Source organism: Artemia franciscana, chromosome 6 (genome assembly GCF_032884065.1).
Source record: "Artemia franciscana chromosome 6, ASM3288406v1, whole genome shotgun sequence".
NCBI classification, from domain to species: domain Eukaryota; kingdom Metazoa; phylum Arthropoda; class Branchiopoda; order Anostraca; family Artemiidae; genus Artemia; species Artemia franciscana.
The window spans coordinates 23,770,053-23,787,087 of NC_088868.1; the positions used below are offsets into that span (position 1 = coordinate 23,770,053).

Genomic DNA, 17,035 nt, shown 5'->3' on the forward strand with positions numbered 1-17,035 from the left:
TAAAAAACGAATGTATATACAGACCGGTACACCGGGATACAAATGACGACCGGGACACAGGGAATATAAATGACGACCGGGACACAGGGACACAACTACAACGGGGACACCGGGGGAAACAGGGGGATATAAATGACGACCGGGACAAAAAAACTAAAAAGAAAAAAAAACTAAAAACTAATAAAAAAACTAAAAAATCTAAAAATCTAAATAAGCTAAAAAAGAAAAAAAAAGGAAAAAAATAAAGGAGAAAAACAAAACTAAAAAACGAATGTATATACAGACCGGGACACCGGGATACAAACGACGACCGGGACACAGGGAATATAAATGACGACCGGGACACAGGGACACAACTACAACGGGGACACCGGGGGAAACAGGGGGATGTAAATGACGACCGGGACACCGGGACAGGGAATGGTCGATTAGCAATCACCATCAACAAAGCTCAAGGGCAATCATTAGAATCATGAGGTATAGATCTGAATACAGATTGTTTTCCCATGGACCATTATATGTTGCATGTTCAAGAGTCGGTAAACCTGACAATCTATTTATATGCAAAGACAATGGGACAGCAAAGAATGTTGTATATTCGCAAGTTTTACGTAGTTAAAACCATATATATATATATATATATATATATATATATATATATATATATATATATATATATATATATATATATATATATATATATATATATATATATATATATATATATATATATCTATATTCACAGGTGGGACATAGGGACACAACTACAATGGCGCGTAACTATTATGGCGCGTAACGACTTACGCGCGCGGGGGGGTTTGGGGGGGACGCGAAGCGCCCCCACCAACTAGGTGTTGGGGTGGCGCGAAGAAAAAAACTAAAAAAAACTAAAAAAAGGTAAAAAACTAAAAAAAACTAAAAACTAAAAAAGAAAAAAACTAAAAAAAAGGAAAAAACTGAAAAATAAAAGAGAAAAAGAAAACTAAAAAAATATGAATAAATATATATAAAAATAAGTTGTTTGTGGGTTATGTCTGTCTGTCTGTCTGTCGAGTGACGTCGTGTTTGTCCGCATATGACGTCTGAATTATTTCACCTCTATATATATAAAAATAAGTTGTCTGTGTGTGGATCTGTGGATGGATCAGGTGACGTCATGTTTGTTCGCATATGACGTCTGAATTATTTCACACTAATACAAAAGAAGAAAAAAACTAAAAAGGTAAAAACTACAAAAAAAAACTAAAAAGAAAAAAAACTAAAAAAGCTAAAAAACTAAAAAAAACTAAAAAAAGGTAAAAATCTAATAACTAAAAAAAAACTGAAAAAAATAAAAAAAGGCAAAAACTACAAAAAAAATAAAAACTAACAAAAAAACTAAAAAAGCTAAAAAACTAAAAAAACTAAAAAAAACTAAAAAAAGGTAAAAAACTAAAAAAAACTAAAAACTAAAAAAGAAAAAAAACTAAAAAAAGGAAAAAACTGAAAAATAAAAGAGAAAAAGAAAACTAAAAAAATATGAATAAATATATATAAAAATAAGTTGTTTGTGGGTTATGTCTGTCTGTCTGTCTGTCGAGTGACGTCGTGTTTGTCCGCATATGACGTCTGAATTATTTCACACTAATACAAAAGAAGAAAAAAAACTAAAAAAGGTAAAAACTACAAAAAAAAACTAAAAAGAAAAAAAACTAAAAAAGCTAAAAAACTAAAAAAAACTAAAAAAAGGTAAAAAACTAAAAACTAAAAAAAACTGAAAAAACTAAAAAAAGGCAAAAACTAAAAAAAAACTAAAAACTAATAAAAAAACTAAAAAAGCTAAAAAACTAAAAAAACTAAAAAAACTAAAAAAAGGTAAAAAACAAAAAAAAAACTAAAAACTAAAAAAGAAAAAACTAAAAAAAAGGAAAAAACTGAAAAATAAGAGAAAAAGAAAACTAAAAAAATATTAATAAATATAAAAAATATAAATATAAATATAATATAAAATAGCAATCAACAAAGCACCGAGACACAAATGACGACCGGGACACAGGGAGTATAAATGACGACCAGGACATAAGTAAAAAAAAAACTAAAAAAACTAAAAAAATGGTAAAAACTACAAAAAAACTAAAAACTAATAAAAAAACTAAAAAATCTAAAAATCTAAATAAACTAAAAAAGAAAAAAAAGAAAAAAGGAAAAAAATAAAGGAGAAAAACAAAACTAAAAAACGAATGTATATACAGACCGGGACACCGGGATACAAATGACGACCGGGACACAGGGAATATAAATGACGACCGGGACACAGGGACACAACTACAATGGGGACGCCGGGGGGCACAGGGGGATATAAATGACGACCGGGACACCGGGACACAAGGAATATAAATGACGCCCGGGACACTCAAAGAGAAATCACAGACTGGAACACCGGGACACAAATGACGACCGGGACACAGGGAATATAAATGACGACCGGGACACAGGGACATAACTACAAAGGGGACGCCGGGGTGCACAGGGGGATATATAAATGACGATGGCGACTCAGGGAATGGTCGATTAGCAATCACCATCAACAAAGCTCAAGGGCAATCATTAGAATCATGAGGTATAGATCTGAATACGGATTGTTTTCCCATGGACCATTATATGTTGCATTCAAGAGTCGGTAAACCTGACAATCTATTTATATGCACAGACAATGGGACAGCAAAGAATGTTGTATATTCGCAAGTTTTACGTAGTTAAAAACATATATATATATATATATATATATATATATATATATATATATATATATATATATATATATATATATATATATATATATATATATCTATATTCACAGGTGGGACATAGGGACACAACTACAATGGCGCGTAACTAATATGGCGCGTAACGACTTACGCGCGCGGGGGGGCTTGGGGGGGCGCGAAGCGCCCCCACCAACTAGGTGTTGGGGTGGCGCGAAGCGCCACCCCAACAGCTAGTATATATATATAAAAGAATCGGCTTATTATGCTGATTCCTAAAAATGGGGGTTGGGGGCCAACCATCCTGTGCTTTCGCACACCCTTCCTGTTTACCTTCCCCAGATTTCTGCAGGTACCCATTTAGAGCTGGGTCAACTCTGGCTGAGCTTACAGAGTCACGCCATTGATCCCTTCCCAAACTAAATAATTGGGTACACTAGGATTCGAGCCCTCGCCCTCTCAGACAAAGGATCCTGAAACCAGCACACCAATCAACTTAGCCAGGGCAGATCAAAGGATACAAGCCTGAGAAAGTTTGCTGGATTTTCGAAAAAGAGAAAAACACCCCCAAACAAAAACAAAAAATCTTAATGAAAATCACACCTTAAGATTCAATTTATCAGATTCAAACCCTACTGTAGAGGTTCCCAGCTCCTATCTGCAAAGATGTAGATTTTTGCATTTTTGCCAGAAGAAAGATCATGAATGCCTGTTTTTTTCATGTTTTTTTTCCAGGGGCGATGGTATCAAACCAGCTGTCCTAAAATATCGCAAGAGGGCTCATTTGAACGGAAATTAAAAGTTCTAGTGTCCTTTTGAAGTAATCGAGAAAACTAGAGGATAAGTCCTCTCCCAAGCCCTTTCTTCCAAATTCGCCTGACCGAAATTCTGAGAAAGCCATTTTGCTCAATATAGTTGAAAGGTACGATAACCAAGTCTTTGGAAATAACAGAATCCCCAGAACCACCAGAGGAAGGGCTGCATGTTAGGAAATTTGCCCATTGTTTACTTATAGTATTTGTTATGGGAGAGTTCACCGAAATTTTTCAGGTGGGGTTGGGAGATTTATCTGGGGATTGATTTTCTACGGGGAGAATTTCCCATTGGGATCGAAGTTTCCAGGGGTGAACTTAACACGAAAAATTTTACACGGTGGGACTTTGCCAGAATTCGTATACAGAATTCGTTTTATCTGTCTTACCTTATCGTTGGCGGCCCCATTTTACATTTGGAGATGTTTTGGGGAAATTTCCGGGGAAAATTTTCAGCAGAGTTGGAATTATCTGGTGGATTTTACGCGGAAGGGGGATTTCCCATAGGAGGAAATTTCCATGGGGGACGTATCACCTTTGAGGGGGGGGGGGGTCCGGTAAGTATTTTCAAGGCAGGGGAGATTCCCCTATGACATTAAAAAGGATCAGAAATTAAATAAAAAGAAATCTCCCTTCAAATGAAAGTATGCTAAGGAGTATTTTGTTTTAGGCGGAATCGTAAGCAAGCAATTTTCTGGGAGGAATTAGCATTGAGGATGGAACTGTCCGGGGATAATTTCCCAGTGAACGAATTGTACGCGGGAGGAACTTTCTATGGAGGAATTTTTCATGGAAGGATTTTCCATGGAGGAGGGTGCGGATTTCTTGGACTTATTTAAAGCACGATTAGGTTCGTAGCAAGGATGGAATTGTACGGGAGTAATCTCCCAGGCGGAAGAATTTTACGTGGGAGGTACTTTCTATGGAGAATTTTTTTTTGTGATGAGATTTTCCACGGAGGAGGGTGGATTTCCTGGGTTTATTTGAAAACGATCAGAAATTAAATGAAAAACAAGTTTTTCTAACTGAAAGTAAGGAGCAACATTGAAACTTAAGACGAACAGAAATTAATCCGTTTATGAGCAGGGCTGCCCCCTCCTCACTTCCCCCTCTTTAGGCTATGGTTCGATCTTTTGTCTCAATTCTTTAAGAACGATTCCTGAAACATAGGGGGCGTGTAATTAGAATAAAAAAAGGCTCTTGAAAATTAAAAAAAAAATTAGTGTGAAGTGAGGAGTATTGAAGAGGGGGCAACCCCCCTCATATACGGAATAATTTCTGTTAGATTTAAATTTTAATGTTGCCCCTTAATTTCAGTAGGAAAAACTCCTACTATAGTATTTTTTTTTTTTTATTTAATCACAATAAACCTTAAAACGAGTAAGAGAAGATTTAACATTGAACTCAAACTTAAAACGAATAAAATTTATTATAAACAGGAAATGGACTACTGCCCCCTTCCCCCTCCTCTAGCCGTCAAAGTTATAAGGCCTACTGCGTCTGTAACAAGCAATTGATCTATCAAGAGAATTGGCTTTTTATGCTGGTTTGAAATACATTAAATTTAGTAAGTTCAATGTTAATTATCAAAAGCTAGAAGCCTGAGAAAATTTGCCAGATTTTAGAAAAAGGAAGGAAACACCCCAAAAATATGAAGCGATCTTATTGAAAATCACACCATCAGATTCAGCATATAAAAGAATCATAATGTAGATTTTTCAAGCTCCTCTTTACAAAAATGTGGAATTTTGCTTTTTTTGCCAGAATGGATAACGGATGCATGTTTACTTTTTTTTATTATTAAATAAAAAAAAAAGTTTTTTAAACGAAAGTAAGGAGCGACATTAAAACTTAAAACGAACAGAAATTACTCCGTATATTAAAGGGCTTTTCCTCCTCAACGCCCCGCTCTTTACGCTAAAGTTTTAAAAAATAGAGTTAAGAGAAAGAGTCAAACTTTAGCGTAAAGAGCGGGGCGTTGATGAGGAAGCAGCCCCTTTCATATACAAAGTAAGTATGTTACGAAAAAAATATGCAAATTTCGAAGTAAGTTTGACTCTTTCTCTTAACTCTACTTCTTAAAACAGTAAAAAACTTTAGCGTAAAGAGCAGGGCGTTGAGGAGAAAAAGCCCCTTTCATATACGGAGTAATTTCTGTTCGTTTTAAGTTTTAATGTCGCTCCTTACTTTCATTCAAAAAAAACTTGGGTTTTTTATCTAATTTTTGGACGTTTTTTAATTGATGCATGTTTTGATCTTGGCTCTCCGCACATATATAATTAAAACGGAATTCGCATATTAATTTTTTTTTTGGCTAAATGGCTTTCTCATTGTTTTAATCGGAAGATTTTGAGAAAAAAGAGAGAGGGAGGAAGCCTAGTTGCCCTCCAACTTTTTGATTACTTAAAAAGGCAACTAGAACTTTTAATTTCTTTTACGAACATTCTCATTAGTAGAAAATAGACGTAATTTACGAGCTAACTTACGTAACGAACTTCTATATTCGTATGTTTTTATTGCGTATATGAGGGAGTTCACCCCTCGTCGATACGTCGCTCTTTACACTAAAACTAAATTCTGTCCCAATTCCTTAAGAAAGACTCTTGAATCACAAAAGGCCGTAGTATAAATAGTTGAAATTACTAAAAATACTTTAGCGTAAAGAGCGAGGTATTACGAGGAGGTAAACCCCTCATATGCGCAATAATTTCTGCTCGTTTTAAGCTTTAATGCTGCTCCTCACTTTCAGTAGAAAAAAAACTTTTCATATTTATTTATTTCATTGTTTTTTTTTAAATAATGCTAAAAAAATCCTGTGCCCCCTTTATTGAAAGTCTCTTCCCCCATGAGAAGTTTTTCCATGGAAAGATCTTCCCACGTAACCCCCCCCCCACCTCAACTCTCCCTCCCAAACCAAAAAAATCCCCCTGAAAACGTCCGTACATTTCCCAGTAACCATTACTACATGTAAAGACAGGTCAAAGTTTGTAACTTGCAACCCCTCCCACGGGGACTGCGGGGGAGTAAGTCGTCCCCAAAGACATAGTTATTAGGTTTTTCGACTATAATGAATAAAATGGCTATCTCAGAATTTTGATCCGGTGACTTTTGGAAAAATATGAGCGTGGGAGGGGGCCTAGGTGCCCTCCAATTTTTTTGGTCACTTAAAAAGGGCACTAGAACTTTTAATTTCCATTAGAATGAGCCCTCTCGCGACATTCTAGAACCACTGGGTCGATACGATCACCCCTGGGGAAAAAAACAAACAAAAAAACAAACAAATAAACACGCTTCCGTGGTTTGTCTTCTGGCAAAAAATGCAACATTCCATATTTTTGTAGATAGGAGCTTGAAACTTCTACAATAAAGTTCTCTGATACGTAGAATCTGACGGTGTGATTTTCGTTAAAATTGTATGAATTTTAAGGGGTGTTTTCCCCTATTTCCTAAAATGAGGCAAATTTTCTCAGGCTCGTAACTTTATATAGGTAAGACTAATATTGATGAAAGTTATATATTTAAAATCAGCATTAAAGTGCAATTTTTTTTATGTAACTATTGGTATCAAAATTCCATTTTCAGAGTTTCGGTTACTATTGAGCCGGGTCGCTCCTTACAAACAGTTCGTTACCACGAACTGTTTGATTTTTTTTTTTTCAGGGTGATCATATCGAACCAATGGCCGTAGAAGATGGGGGACGGCTCTTTTGAACGGAATTTTTGCGACCCATCTCTTCTATATGAAGTGGCTCTGGGGGGAAAAATACCTTAAAGCCTTACGGTTCTTTGCTATAGACATCGCTAGGACGCTTTGGATCTCACATTCGGATCGACATATTTTTTGCCCATCATAAGTTTCTTATAGTTAGTAAGTTTGTCCATAGATAAATATAGAAGCTTTAAAAGTACTTGAAAACGAGCTGTAAAATGTAAAAATCAAGTAGCATAGGTAATTTAAAACAGAGTTTATAGTGTGTTTTATTAAGTCGCTGGTTCTAATTAGAAGAAGTTTTTTTTTTCAAAAAAGCCTTGTTGCGTCGAAAGCAATTGGTCAAAAGTGGTGATAATAGGCATTTTGGTAGTTGCACAAGTAATCTTAAAAATATGTTGTTTTTTTTTCACGATATTTCGTTGCTTGTAAAAATATTTTTTTTAAATAAACGCTTATTTATTAAAAAAATTGGATATGCGAAAACAAAGGAAATGAATAATACTGGGCAATAATTCCCAATTTATGATATTAACACTTACAATATTAAGAACACCAAAAATATTGTACTTAAATATCCATTCAGTAATGAAGATCTGAAACTAAAATACTATAATGATTTGAAATTTCACTGGTTTCATCAGTTATATATAATTTTAGGTCGGGTCAATGTCGAGGATTACAAAATATCAGAAAAACCTGATTCCGTGTCAAATAAATATGGAACCAAAAAACCTGAATCCATAGAATTATGGTTGCCGCACAACTTTTCTCCGTTGAGTTGCTTACGGTTTTCACAAGGAATTTTGGGAAAGACGTAACGTAAGTGAGACAGAGAGAAAAAAAGAGAATAACAGAAGGGTATAGAAACCTAATTCAGTTTTTCATGAAAAGTAGGGGGTATCTTGAATTAAGATACCATTTATCATAGGATCCTTAGCTTGAAGACTGAATCCATAGCGTGATGCACAACTCTGTTCTGCATAAAACCTTAGTGCTTCCTCAATTAGTTTTCGATAGAGCTGTAGATAAAAAGAGAGACGAAAAGAGACAGAGAGTAATGGAGAGAGAGAGAAGGACGGCGAGGATAGGAGAGAGATAGAATTATGAAACAATGGGATCAGAGAGATGTTTTAAGTTATTGAAAGGAAAGGGAATACAGAGCTAAGAGTGGTCCTGGTTGAGCAAAACTGCAAGTACAATTTTTTCCACTCTGGCAAGGGTTAATACTTTGTACAAACTTGAAAAAAGGTCATGTTTTCAAAAATATATCCAGTTTTTCTGGAAAATTATAAAATTTTTAGCTGTTTATATATTTTTTGTATTAAGAACTGAGGAGGAAGAATTTCGGAAGGAAGAGCAAGGTAGTGTAAGGAAGCATAAGGCAGCCTTGTCTAGATATAAGGTTGTTCTTCCTGTGGGAGGAAGAAGAAACACGAGTGGGAGAAAAAACTAAGAAACCTTGTCTATATCTAAGTTTTAAGTAAAGTTTGTCCTTTCGTATTTGTCAATTTCGTAATATTACTGTTTAAAGTAGAAAAAATAAAATCATTACATAGTGATGCTGGTGGCCATAACAGAGATGCAAAATAAACAAGAGGGCACCCGGCATTTACCCCCCCCCCCTGGGAAATATCTACGGCTAAAATCACTTCCCAATCAAAAAACACCCTACAGGAAAAAATGTGGAAACCCCCCTCTTCCTTAGAAAACCCCTCCCCTGAAAATATCCCCCGGAAATTAACACCCTAATGCGGCTGGTTGGTCTCCAACCACTTTGGACTTGTTCTAAAAATCTCTGGTTCCGGTCCAATAAAAATGAGCATACTCCGAAGTTTATGCGACCATGAGGTAGAAGTTTGGATGAGGACGGGGCAGTCCCCCTCCTCTACGGAATAAATGCTGCTATGCTTTACTTAATAATAATAGGGTAGACCAGAAATGAAATAAATTTCACATTTTTGATGTGGTTTTTAGAGTTTCTTTTGTATCCCCTCCACTCTAGAAATACCCTCCTCCCCCCAAATAAAATCCTGGTTATGGCCATGAGATTACACATCAATTTCTGTCTCACCCTTCCATCGTCTCTCCCTTAGAACTAATTCTGCATTTATCTAATGGCTCAATGAGAACTAGGATGTTTTGACATTAAATGCACCCCTTGATGTATCTGATGATGCACATCCTTGATGTATCAAAAGGACACTAGAATTTTTAATTTACGTTCGAATGTGCCCTTTTGCGATATTTTAGGACAGCTGGTTTGATACCATCGCCCCTGGAAAAAAAAAAAAAAAAAACAGGCATTCATGATCTTTTTTCTGGCAAAAATACAAAAAATCTATATTTTTGCAGATAGGAGCTGGGAACCTCTACAGTAGGGTTTGAATCTGATAAATTGAATCTTAAGGTGTGATTTTCATTAAGGTTTTTTGACTTTGTTAAGGGGTGTTTCTCCCCGTTTTCAAAAATCCAGCAAACTTTCTCAGGCTCGTATCCTTTGATCCGCCTTGGCTGAGTGGATTGGTGTGCTGGTTTCAGGATCCTTTGTCTGAGAGGGCGAGGGTTCGAATCCTAGTGTACCCAATTATTTAGTTTGGGACGGGGTCAGTAGCGTGACTCTGTAAGCTCAGCCAGAGTTGACCCAGCTCTAAATGGGTACCTGCAGAAATCTGGGGAAGGTAAACAGGAAGGGTGTGCGAAAGCACAGGATGGCTGGCCCCCAACCTTCATATTTAGGAATCAGCATAATAAGCCAATTATTATATATATATATATATATATATATATATATATATATATATATATATATATATATATATATATATATATATATATATATATATATATATATATATATATATATATATATATATATATACTTTTATATATACTTTTATATATATACTTTGATATATACTTTTTAAAACAGTAAGAAACTTTAGCGTAAAGAGCAGGGCGTTGAGGGGGAAAAGCCTTTTCATATACGGAATAGTTTCTGTTCGTTTTCAGTTTTAATGTTGCTTCTTAATTTCATTTTAAAAAACTTGTTTTCTTTATTTAATTTCTGGACGTTTTTGAATTAATGCATTTTTTCATCTTGGTTCTCCGCACATAAATAGTTAAAACAGCATTTACATATTAATTAATTGTAATTAATCGGAAAATTTTGAGAAAAAAGGAGCGAGGGAGGAGGCCTAGTTGCCCTCCAATTTTTTGATTACTTAAAAAGGCAACTAGAACTTTTAATTTTGTACGAACATCTTCATTGGTAAAAAAATATATGTAATTTACGAATTAACTTACGTAACGAACTTCTATATTCGTATGTTTTTATTGCGCATATGAGGGGGTTCCCCCTTCATCGATACCTTGCTCTTTACACTAAAGCTTAAATTTTGTCCCAATTCCTTAAGAATGAATGACCTCTGAATCACAAAGGCTGTAGAATAAATAATTGAAATTACTAATAATACTTTAGCGTAAAGAGTGAGGTATTACGGGGAGGTAAACCCCTCATATGCGTAATAATTTTTGTTCGTTTTAAGTTTTAATGCTGCTCCTTACTTTCAGTAGAAAAAAACTTTTCATATTCATTTTTCATTGTTTTTTTTTCAAAAAATGCTAGAAAATCCTGAGCCCCCTTCATTGAAATTCTCTTTCCCCATGAGAAGTTCCTCCATGGAAATGTCGTAAGCCCCCCCACCCCTCAACTTCCCCCACTAAACCCAAAAAAAATCCCCCTGAAAACGTCTGTACACTTCCCAGTAACCATTATTATGTGTAAACACAGGTCAAAGTTTGTAACTTGCAGCCTGGCATTACTTGAAAAACGATCAGAAATTAAAGTAATTATAAAATGAAAATATGCTAAGGAGAATTCTTCAGATGGAATCGTCTGCAAGAAAATTTTTTTTTGGGGGGGGGAGATTTTCGACGAGCATAAAATTGTCCTGGAACATTTTCTGGGAGGGGATATTTTACACGGGAGTAGCTTTCCATCGAGAAATTTTCCATGGGGAGGGAATTTTCCGTAAAGAGGTAGCCGAACTTCCCATTATTTTTCGGACTGCCCTCTCCTTAATCCCTAGCTCTTTACGCTAAAGTTTGACTTATTGTCCCAACTCTTTAAGAACAACTCCAGAAACGCTGTTTAATTAGAATAAGAAGCTTTTTAAAAGTACTAAAGGCATTAGCGTGAAGAGTGAGGTATCGAGGAGGGGGTAACCCCCCTCATATACGTAATAATTTCTATTTGTTTTAAGTTTTGATTTAAGTTTTGAACTTTCTGGTGAAAAAAACTTTTTTTTTATTTAATTGTTCAATGAAACTAGGTATTCAAAGTAAAACAAGTAGGCAAAGGTCATAGTGAGACTAGGTATACCTCGCCTTGAAAATAATAACATGATTCTGGAATGGTGCCTCTGGGCCTGATTATGTTTATCTTAGATAAGTATAGTGAGCTTTTCAGCTATAAGCCAGATCGTCTGCAAGGTGGAGAAACCTGGAAAGAGAGATTCTTCTTTCATGCTTGGCAAATGATTATGAAGACCTAATAGCATAAATATAAAACATTTTTAATGCATATTACCCTGTTCCCATGAAAAAATCTTTGTTTTTATTCTGACGGCCCTTTCTAAAGATGAGATATGTTAAGTTATAAGACGATGCATTTAATGTCTTTTAAATATTATTATTTTACCACAAATTTTTTATTTGAATAAAGAAAGGGCGAAGGGCCCATTTAAGAAGGGTTCCTAGGCCTAAAAGCACGGAACTTGTGTATATTCTCGGTTGAAGTGTCCAACAAATTTAGTATTTAAGAAAATTTAAGAAAAAAAGATTTAATGCCAAATGCAATTAATGCAAAATGATATACACACTAGTCGACAAACAGATTTGGCATAGAAACCAGCTTGTCTAGTCAACATGGAAAACAATTAAAGAGTACTACAGTCATAGTGGCGAAACATTAAGGGAAAAATATTTCTCGTGAACCAGGTGTAAAGGGCTAAAAATACACAAGGGCTGTTTCGTTTCAACAAACGTTTAGCTATATAAGAAAGACCCAAGTGAACATAAGCAAGAAGGACTTTATTACCAAGTCTCGTTGACTTTTTCACTCTCTACAGATACAGAATTTCGTCCTTTCATGAATCAAATAAAAAAAAACAAGTTTTTTCAACTGAAAGTAAGGAGCGACATTAAAACTTAAAACGAACAGAAATTACTTCGTATATGAAAGGGGCTGGTCCCTCCTCAACGCCCCGCTCTTTACGCTAACGTTTTTTACTGTTTTAAAAAGTAGAGTTGAGAGAAAGTGTCAAACTTTAGCGTAAAGATCGGGGCGTTGATGAGGAAGCAGCCCCTTTCATATACGAAGTAATTTCTGTTCGTTTTAAGTTTTAATGTCGCTCCTTACTTTCAGTTGAAAAAAACTTGTTTTTTTATTTAATTTCTCAACGTTTTTGAATCAATGCGTTTTGATTTTGGTTCTCCGCAGAGGAATAATTAAAAAAAAATTGCATATTTTTTATTGGCTAAATAGCTTTCTCATAACTTTGATCGAATGATTTTGAGAAATAATAAAGAGCGGGGGAGGAACCCTAGTTGACCTCAAATTTTTTGGTGAATTAAAAAGGCAACTAGAACTTTTAATTTTTTTACGAATCTTTTTATTAGTAAAAGATATACGTAACTTCTAGATTAGCTTACGTAAAGAACTTTTTATTCTTATGTTTTTATTACAAATACGAGAGGGTTCGCCCCCTCGTCAGTACCTCTCTCTTTACGCTAAATCTAAAATTCTGTCCCAACTCATTAAGAATGACCCTTGAATCACAAAAGCCGTAGAATAAATAGTTGACATTACTAAAAATACTTTAGCGTAAAGAGCGAGGCATTAGGAGGAGGTGAGCCCCTCATATGGTTAATAATTTCTGTTCGTTTTAAGTTTTAATGCTGCTCCTCACTACCAGCTGAAAAAAAAACCTTTTTCATATTTATTTTTTTAAACAATACTAGCAAATCCTGCGTTCTCTTCATGGAAATTTCTTCCCCCATGACAAATTCCTCGATGGAAAGTTCCCCAGCATATCCCCCTCTTCTCAACCCCTCCCCCAACAAAAAAATCCTCCTGAAAACGCCTATACACTTCCCAATAACCATTACTATATGTAAGCACTGGTCAAAGTTTGTAACTTGTAGGCCCTCCCACGGGGACTGTGGGGGAGTAAGTCGTTCCCAAAGACATAGTTATAAGGTTTTTCAACTACGATGAATAAAATGGCTATCTCAGAATTTTGATCCGTTGACTTTGGGAAAATTATTAGCGTGGGAGGGGGCCTAAGTGCCCTCCAATTTTTTTGGTCACTAGAACTTTTAATTTCCATTAGAATAAGCCCTCTCGCAACATTCTTGGACAACTGGGTCGATACGATTACCCCTGGAAAAAACAACAAATAAACACGCATCCGTTATCTTCCTTCTGGCAAAAAATACAAAATTCCACATTTTTGTAGATAGGAGCTTGAAACTTCTTCATTAGGGTTCTCTGATACGCTGAATCTGATGGTGTAATTTTCGTTATATTCTATGACTTTTAGGGGGTGTTTCCCCCTATTTTCTAAAATAATTCAATTTTTCTCAGGCTCGTAACTTTTGATGGGTAAGACTAAACTTGATGAAACTTATATATTTAAAATCAGCATTAAAATGCGATTCTTTTGATGTAGCTAATGGTATTAAAATTTCGTTTTTCAGAGTTTTGGTTACTATTGAGCCGGGTCGCTCCTTGAAAGTTGCTTAAAACATCTTCTCCAGGGTTATCGAGTATGTTGAATATAAAGGTGTAATTTTCATTAAGATGGCCATCCTTTTCGTTCTCCCTTCCCCCTTCTTTATCAAGCATGTTTCTTAATGAATTAACATTTGCTGGATAACTTTAAACTTTTTGCATTTTCATATCTACAATCACAAAATTTGACACACGAATAAATATGAGTATTACTATAAAAATTTTCTTTGTTTTTACTGTCAATTATTATTGGGACCTGGTGCACTATAGTCTACGTTCATTTCATTACCGAAAACTTTTCACTATTTCGTCTACTAATAAACAACTAGCGCGGTTGTCACAGGTGGTCGTAGTTGCATATACAAGTAGTCACAGTTGCAGTCGCAGTCAAAAATAATTACCGTCACAGATGCAGTCAAAATTAGTCATATAGTCGTTGAAAGTAATCGCAGTCAAAGTCGAAAGTACACAGTTGAAAGTTGTCGCAGTTGTAATAACAGTCACAAGTGGTCGCAGTTACAAGCAGTAATAGTATTTGCTCTAAAGTTGCAAGCTAATACCCTCAGCTGTTCCTAAGATATTGCAATTACGCTGCTTAGATACAAAGAATGCAATAGTGTCTATTGACTCCGTTCAATAATCTAGCATCCCCTGAAGTTTCCCCTTAATACCCTTAGCCTTTTCAGACACACCCAGGATCAAACATTCCCCTCTTTTCTAATGATATATCCTGCATGTAACAATGGACAGAGTGCACAATATACAATCCTTACCCCGGGGTCGAGGGAGTCATGGCATCCACAGAGGCATAGTTGTTAGACCTATTGACTATTTTTAACAAAATGGCTTTTTAAAATTTTAATCAGTGTTGAGGGGGGGGGGATATCCACGAAGATTCAAAGGGCAAGAGGAGACTTTTTACTCTTCGATCACTTTTCAACATCCTCCAAAATTTTTAACCTAATACCCTCAGCCACTCTTGAAATCCTGCTGATACGACCTTTTGAATACCAGCAGACACATAGCGTTTTGATTTTGCACAACATCCTTCTAAACACTTCCTGAAAGTTTCACCTTAGTACTCTATGCGTTTTTGGAGACCCAGGATCAAACATTCCCCCCTTTTTTGCAAGACTAAACCCTATACGTAAACAAAAAGCAGTTTGCATAACATAAAGCTCTGACCCCAGTTTGAGGGGTCATGTTATCCCTGGGGGCATAGCGATTTGACCTTAAGACTATCTTGAACAAGAATGGCTATCTCAAAATTTTGATTAGATGTCTTTTGGAACAGGAGTTCTAAAAAGAACCCGAAAGGGTGGCTGGTGGCCCTCTGATCAATTTCAACTTTTAAAAAGACACTAGAACTTTCAATTTCCAATCGAATGAGGTCCCTCCGAAGTTTCTACGATCACTCCTTCCAGTTGAAGTAGCATGGGAAAAAATTATTGAAAACATGAAAAATTGAAGGAAGGAAGACCAAAAAAAAACCGGAACTGCTATCCCTTCTATAAACATCGACAAAGAACAAACCAAGCATTTAAAAGTTTTAAGAATATATATTTGAATGATTTAACATCTTGGGATTAATACAAATACGCATTGGGATACTGTCAAATTCTCAATGACAACCCTGGTGTCAACAAATAATTTTATAAAACTTACCCTATGAGACCTGAAAAAAGAAAAGCTCCCCTATTTCTGTTGATTTCCATGTAATGAGTTGAAAAAATTTTATAATGTTAATAAGCTTTTTAAAATACGAGCCCTTACCCCCTCCCCCTGATAAAAGTCCATAGGTGTGGACATTTGGTCCCTTTACATTATAACCAACTTTAAATAATTTTTACATGAAAATGCTACTGGACAATTTAAAGATTTCAAAGGAACATACATGGCAAACACTGGCTTTTTAATCGGCAGGGTTCAAGACTCGATTTCGTGTTTCCCAAGAACAATGCTAATAGAAATGAATATTTTCTACAAAACCGAATTAGCGTTGATTATTAAATCTTTTGGTGCCAGAAAAGGCCAAACGAAGTCCCATAGATCCCCGCTAATTTGATTCAAAGATAAAAATAATTAAAAGTGAAAATGACCGTATCTCAGATAGAAAAAAAAATACCCAGCTAGAATTCAATGGTGATTATGAAAATAGTTTTGCCAACACTGTTGAACAGAGACACATCGCTCAATACAATAACAACCAATATTTTATGATTTACCTGCAACAGTTAAGAAATAGATATAATAAGCTTTATCAAAAACTGACAATCGGAAAAAAATTAATTTCCTAAAAATGACTAACTATGTGTTTGAGCATACCAAAGTTTAATACCTAGCTTTGGAAACAATATCTGACAACAGTGCCTTTAAACACAAGGTAGTACTGAAATTCAGTACACAATAGTACCGAATTTTGAAAAGATTATTAGAAAAAAGGTTACTTTTGATTAAAATAAATTTAAAGCACCGTTATTTACTGATGTTTTCATTTAAAACACAGGGTAAAATTGCAAAAGTTAAAGATGAATATTTTTAAATGTTTTTGTTTTATTAAAATATACACAAAGCACCATTACTTACTTATTTTTTTATTTACTTATTCAATCTCCCCTGCTGATATACCAAATATGCTATTATACCCCTTTAGTGCTCGGAAAGCGACCATAGATGGCAGATAATATTTTTTTTCACTTTACCACATAACTGCATATAATTTACAGCTCATAGTCATTAAAACTGAGACACTATAGCAGTGGTACCATTCAATCTAAACAATGCCATCTAATACTTCGATTCACTTTTTTCTATATAGACTTTTCTATGATTTATTTTACTTATGCATCAATAATGTTTTATTAGAGCCTATTCTAATATTTGTTCCTCATTTTATGCCACCAAAGCTTTGCTGCCAACCAATGCGGACGGTTCTGCAATTTTGGATTATACACATCGAAGTCAATCAATCGAA

The 17,035-nt window shown here is 35.2% G+C and overlaps 1 protein-coding gene across 2 annotated transcripts in view; it reads right to left on the minus strand.

Annotated features, from left to right (window-relative positions):
- The window catches only part of LOC136028217 (uncharacterized), a 39,398-nt gene extending 31,475 nt beyond the window's left edge, over nucleotides 1-7,923 (minus strand). Inside the window, exon 1 of one of the 2 annotated variants that reach the window (XM_065705932.1) lies at nucleotides 7,808-7,923. The gene's annotated coding sequence lies outside the window, so the exon portion shown is untranslated. The remainder of the gene's footprint in view (nucleotides 1-7,807) is intronic. The other variant, XM_065705934.1, reaches the window with a different exon arrangement.
- Between the last annotated feature and the right edge of the window lie 9,112 nt (nucleotides 7,924-17,035).